Source organism: Leptodactylus fuscus, chromosome 4, assembly GCF_031893055.1.
Source record: "Leptodactylus fuscus isolate aLepFus1 chromosome 4, aLepFus1.hap2, whole genome shotgun sequence".
NCBI classification, from domain to species: domain Eukaryota; kingdom Metazoa; phylum Chordata; class Amphibia; order Anura; family Leptodactylidae; genus Leptodactylus; species Leptodactylus fuscus.
In genome coordinates this window covers 127,881,304-127,887,636 of record NC_134268.1, presented here as the reverse complement: position 1 = coordinate 127,887,636, position 6,333 = coordinate 127,881,304, and positions in this window count along the sequence as shown.

The window sequence follows — 6,333 nt, the reverse complement described above, 5'->3', positions numbered from 1 at the left end:
CTAACTTCGTGGGCCCAAATTTCATGATGGGGGGGACGCTAGAAAGATGTAATGTGCGCAGTATTCTGCTCCTGTGCGTGGAGAGGGGGTGTGCCAAAATTCAACCAAATCGGGCAAGAACTGTGGATTTGTATAGAGCAGACTACTACAGAATTTGAGTTTTATATATATAGATATTTACAGCCAATGTTCCCTCTAAGCCCTGGAAGCTGCTGAGCGGAACAGCTAGTGAGCTGGGCAAGGCTCCGTCAATGATGGGCGACCTGATGGCCAAACAGTACCACCAGTAGTAAACAAGAAAACGCTACTCTAGTGTATAGATATGTATAGAATGTATAGTATAATGATCCTTCCTTAGTCACCCACTCCCCCACACACAGATCGGTGCTGAGGAAAGTGACGGGCTGACCCAGCACTCAGGGCTCAGGAGGACAGACAGCAATATGGCGGGTGCCATATTAAACAACCGTTGGTTGCTGCCTGTCCTCCTGAGTGCATACCTCCCAACTTTTGAAAAGTCGAAAGAGGGACAAAATATGAGCGCGCCATGGCAAATTTAGCTCCACCTACTTTTATGTTGACTCCGCCCATTCTCATTCATTTTTCATGTGCTCCCACACAGTATAATCCTCCAACAGTCACCCGTAAATTATATGTCCCCCCTCTATCTCTCCCCCAGTTTCCTATACACCCTTCATCTGCCCACAGTTTCATGTCCCACCTCCATCTCTGCCCCCAGATTCATGTCCCCCCATCTCTGCCCCCAGATTCATGTCCCCTCCATCTCTGCCCCCAGATTCATGTCCCCTCCATCTCTGCCCCCAGATTCATGTCCCCCCATCTCTGCCCCAGAATCATGTCCCTCCATCTCTGCCCCCAGATTCATGTCCCCTCCATCTCTTCCCCCAGATTCATGTCCCCTCCATCTCTGCCCCCAGATTCATGTCCCCTCCATCTCTTCCCCCAGATTCATGTCCCCCATCTCTGCCCCAGAATCATGTCCCTCCATCTCTGCCCCCAGATTCATGTCCCCCCTCCATCTCTGCCCCCAGATTCATGTCCTTCCATCTCTGCCCCTAGATTCATGTCCCTCCATCTCTGCCCCCAGATTCATGTCCTCTACATCTCTGCCCCCAGATTCTTGCCCCCCCCATCCAAGCCCCCAGATTCATGTCCCTCCATCTCTGCCCCCAGATTCATGTCCTCTCCATCTCTGCCCCCAGATTCATGTCCTCTCCATCTCTGCCCCCAGATTCATGTCCCTCCATCTCTGCCCCCAGATTCATGTCCCTCCATCTCTGCCACCAGATTCATGTCCTCTCCGTCTCTGCCCCCAGTGTCATGCCAGCCCCTCCTTCATCTGCCCCCAGTTTGATGTTCCACCTCAGTGTACACATTAAACTTACCTTCTCCTCGCTCCCCCGCCGCTCTCTCCGCGCCTCTCTCTCTCTCGCACACAGTTGTAGGCGCGATGTGACGTCATCACATTGCGTCTACACAGTGAGTAGCGGCAAAGCAAGGAGCTGAGCTGTGACAGCTCCTTGCTTTAGTCGCGTCTGTATTCAACTCAGATCTGCGTCCTCTGGACGCAGATCTGAGTTGACTGCGCGGGCATTAATTCTGGCTGAGCGGGGAGGCTGCAATAGGCGAGCGGCCGCCTACGCGCGCACGCTATTGGGAACAGTGTTTACAGCAATATAGAAAATTTTGAAGGGTTCACAAATTTTCAACCATTATATATTCCCTGAAAAAACAATCAAAAGGTCACGCAGCTTATTACTCACATGCACTGTCCTGCAAACTTTGCATTAAACCATTGATGTGACATACTTGATTTTGGCTTAAAAGAGTCTGTCAACTGTAAATTGTTTATAAACCTAATCACGATACCTTGAAAATGTGGCTCTAAAGTTGACTAACAAAGGAATATTTAGAAAATGTAGAATAGCCTCTATAGGGAGTCTGCCAGCAGTAAATTGGTTAAGCAATCAGGTCCAAAGAGAGCCTTATACTGGGTTCACACAGCATTCGGGCCTCCGTTAGGAGATTTCCGTCTTCTGCATGAAGAAGACGGAAACCTGTCAGACTGAGTCCGGCCGTGAGCACCGGGGAGCATTTTGTGCACTCCGTGGCAAAACCGTTTTTTTAAAAAAAAACGGACACAAAGTCCTGCATGTCCGACTGTGTCCAGTTAAAAAAAAAAAAAAACGGTTTCGCCGCGGAGCGCACAAAACGCTCATGGCCACACACTTTTCAAACCCATTCAAATGAATGGTTTTGAAAAATGCCTGCAGGTTTCCATCTCCTACCCAGTTTCGGGCAGGAAACCTGTAGAACGGAGACCTCGGGTGCAGATGTGAATGAGCCCTAAGATGTACAGTAAGTTTCAAAACTAAATGTTCAAGATATGCACTATTCAAGGGTCTAAAGCCAGCCAGATATTTTACATAACAGAAACCTGGTTTGGCAACTCTCTCTTAACCTCCCCGAGTAGTATAGGTGTACTGAATGGGAGAGGGGTGGAAGCTGTTGTCAGACATCTTTGGCATTGGGTTAATACTGTGTGAGCAAAAGAATCAGTGGAGAATTCAGCCAGACAGTCTCATATCTAATGTGTATGGAAGCCAGCAAGTTTTGAAGGGAAAAAAAAAACCCAAAAAAACAAACACACACACACACATTATGCTTTCACAATCCTGGAGCTATATAGTACTATCTGGATTTTCCTTGTATTGTCAAATTTAGTTCCAGCAACTAGTAATCAGAACTTAAGTTACTGTACATTTAGGGCTAGTTCACAAGTGGGCAAAGGGGCGGATTTTGACAGCGGATTTCGCTTCAAAATCTGCCCCTTACAATGGTGGTCTATGTAGACCACCGGGCTTTTTTTTTCCGCTAGCGGCGGGCTGCCGCTAGCGGAGAAAAGAAGCGACCTGCCCTATCTTCAGGCGGCAGCTCCCTCCTATGTCGGCTCATTCATTTGAGCCGACAGCGGAGGGGAAAGCCGCGACCGCGATGGTCGCGGCAGGCGGGTTTTGACAAGACAGAGACGCGGCTCGACGCATCTCTCTCGGTGTCAAAACCCGCGCGGGCAGTTCACGTGTGAACTGACCCTTAAGACTACAGTCATGGCCAAAAGTTTTGAGAATTACACAAATCTTATATTTTCACATGATCTGCTGCCCTCTGGTTTTTATGTGTGTTTGTCAGATGTTTTTATCACATACAGAAATATAATTGCAATTATATTATGAGTAACAAAAGCTTATATTGACAGTTAGAATGAGTTAACGCAGTAAGTCAATATTTGCAGTGTTGACCCTTCTTCTTCAGGACCTCTGCAATTCTCTCTGGCATGCTCTCAATCAACTTCTGGACCAAATCCTGATGGATAGCAGTCCATTCTTGCACAATCAATGCTTGCATTTTGTCAGAATTTGTAGGTTTTTGTTTGTCCACCCGTCTCTTGATGATTGACCACAAGTTCTCAATGGGATTAAGATCTGGGGAGTTTCCAGGCCATGGACCCAAAATCTCTATGTTTTGTTCCCTGAGCCATTTAGTTATCACCTTTGCTTTATGGCAAGGTGCTCCATCATGCTAGAAAAGGCATTGTTGATCGCCAAACTGCTCTTGGACGGTTGGGAGAAGTTGATCTTGGAGGACATTCTGGTACCATTCTTTATTCATGGCTGTGTTTTTAGGCAAGACTGTGAGAGAGCCGATTCCCTTGGCTGAGAAGCAACCCCACACATGAATGGTTTCAGGATGCTTTACAGTTGGCAGAGACAAGACTGGTGGTAGCGCTCACCTCGTCTTCTCCGAATAAGCTGTTTTCCAGATGTCCCAAACAATCGAAAAAGGGATTCATCAGAGAAAATGACTTCACTCCAGTCCTCAGCAGTCCACTCCCTGTACCTTTTGCAGAATATCAGTATGTCCCTGATATTTTTTTCTGGAAAGAAGTGGCTTCTTTGCTGCCCTCTTTGAGACCAGGCCTTGCTCCAAGAGTCTCCACCCCACAGTGCGTGCAGATGCACTCACACCTGCCTGCTGCCATTCCTGAGCAAGCTCTGCACTGCTGGTAGCCCGATCCCGCAGCTGAAACACTTTTAAGAGATGGTCCTGGCGCTTGCTGGTCTTTCTTGGGCGCCCTGGAGCCTTTTTGCCAACAATGGAACCTCTCTCCTTGAAGTTCTTGATGCGATAGATTGTTGACTGAGGTGCAATCTTTCTAGCTGCGATACTCTTCCCTGTTAGGCCATTTTTGTGCAGTGCAATGATGACTGCACGTGTTTCTTTAGAGATAACCATGGTTAACAGAAGAGAAACAATGATGTCATGCACCAGCCTCCTTTTAAAGTGCCCAGTGGTGTCATTCTTACTTAATCATGACAGATTGACCTCCAGCCCTGTCCTCATCAACACCCACACCTGTGTTAATGGAGCAATCACTGAAACGATGTTAGCCAATCCTTTTAAGGCAGGGCTGCAATGATGTTGAAATGTGTTTTGGGGGATAAATTTCATTTCCTAGGCAAATATTGACTTTGCAAGTAATTGCTGTTAAGCTGATCACTCTTTATAACATTCTGGAGTATATGCAAATTGCCATTAGGAAAACTGAAGCAGTAGACTTTGTAAAAATTAATATTTGTATCATTCTCAAAACTTTTGTCCATGACTGTACAATGGCCTTCCTAGCTTAATTTATATGGTCACTGTTGATTCAATTAATTATGGTTAATGTGACCAAAATATGATGTACATAAATCACTATATTTAAAATGGAACTGTGTTGGAACATTGCTTCGAGTTGCCGGTCACTACCTGTTTCCCTTCTCTCTACCTTGCTGTTCACTGCTTGTTGTCAAGTGAAGTCGATCTCTAGCAACAGAAGAGCTGAGATGGATTTCAGGAAGTAGTAACAAGGCTTTGTTTTACTAGTCACAAGCACAGCTCTCCTCTTATTTGAGATTTCCCTCTTGATAATGGCATAAACTGTTTTAATCCTTTTCTACTCGTCACACAAAGCCAGCTACACAGAGCAAAATGTAATGGCACACAGCTCTGCCGCATTGTCTCAGTTCCCGCATGATGTTATAGACAGTAGTAATGAGAACACAAAGTACAGAAATGTACTAGCATATGTATTTCCACGTCAGATATATAGAAAACACAGGGTAGTACCAGAATGCTATAACCGGTTTTAAGAGTGGGGAACAAAGAAAATGTTAGTGGCAATACTAGGTTTCTGCTTGGCTAATGCATGACGGGCATTCACGGAAAGAAAAACAGCTCCTTTCCGATGACAGACTTCTACACAATAAGTGCTGTAAGCTTAGGTGCCTATAAGTCTGGTAGGGTGCATTCTGAGCTCTGACACCTTTGACTCACACCTCCTTCCTGTGCAGCATCCCAAAGCGAGCTGCTATATGTTTTATGTTTGCCCTGTCTTTCATGTTCTATGTAAAATGTGCTATTTTCTGAGTGTTTGGTTGAAGAGAGGGTTTATATTCCCCTGTTGGGAGTCACAGTCAGTTCAGAGTAGTGGTTGAACCCCATCTAATACATATGCTCTGCTGTGTGGAGAAAAGGGATAACTCAGGAATCCAGGACACAAGTCCAGCCTCTAGGAGGGAGTCTTCTAATTCCAGGTTCATTCCAGAGACAGACCCTGAGATAGGGAGAAAGTTTGGTGCGTTTCTGAGAGACATCTGCTTCCGTGCCAGTAGGAGCAACAGAGGTACCCGAAGTATTTCAGCCCAGCCTAGTTTTTCAGGTACTGAGGTCTCTATCAGAACTCTTTGCTTCGTTTCAGTCCCTATCGGCTGAGGTAGGGAGTGGTACGAGTGGAGGAGTAGGCGAAGTGTATTACTACAGAGTGTGTGTCATCCCTGGCAAAACCTAAGATCAAGGCTTTGGCGAATGAAAACTATCTTTACTCATCTGCAAGCTGTTGGTGAACCTGTTAAAGCTGTTCAATAAGAGTTCTTTGGTTTACCCTGCAACACTGGACTCCTGAGTCATGCCTGTATTCAACATCAAGGACTCTTCTGAACACCATAACACTGGCTCAACCATTTCGTAATGATCCCCCTGTGCTTGCTTACAAAGTATCAGACATGGCTACATGATTAGTTATTGTAAACCAGAGCTAGCATAATTCATAGCCAGCCTGTTGGTTTTAAAGCTCAAAAGGTTGTTAGCATTGTAAATAGTATGCACTTAGTATGTTAGATGCACTGTGATCTGAGTGTCGCACCCACTCTTTTACTCTCACTTCTATTTGGCGTATGCTTCATTTTCCTAGTGAAGGGAATTAGTTAGCTA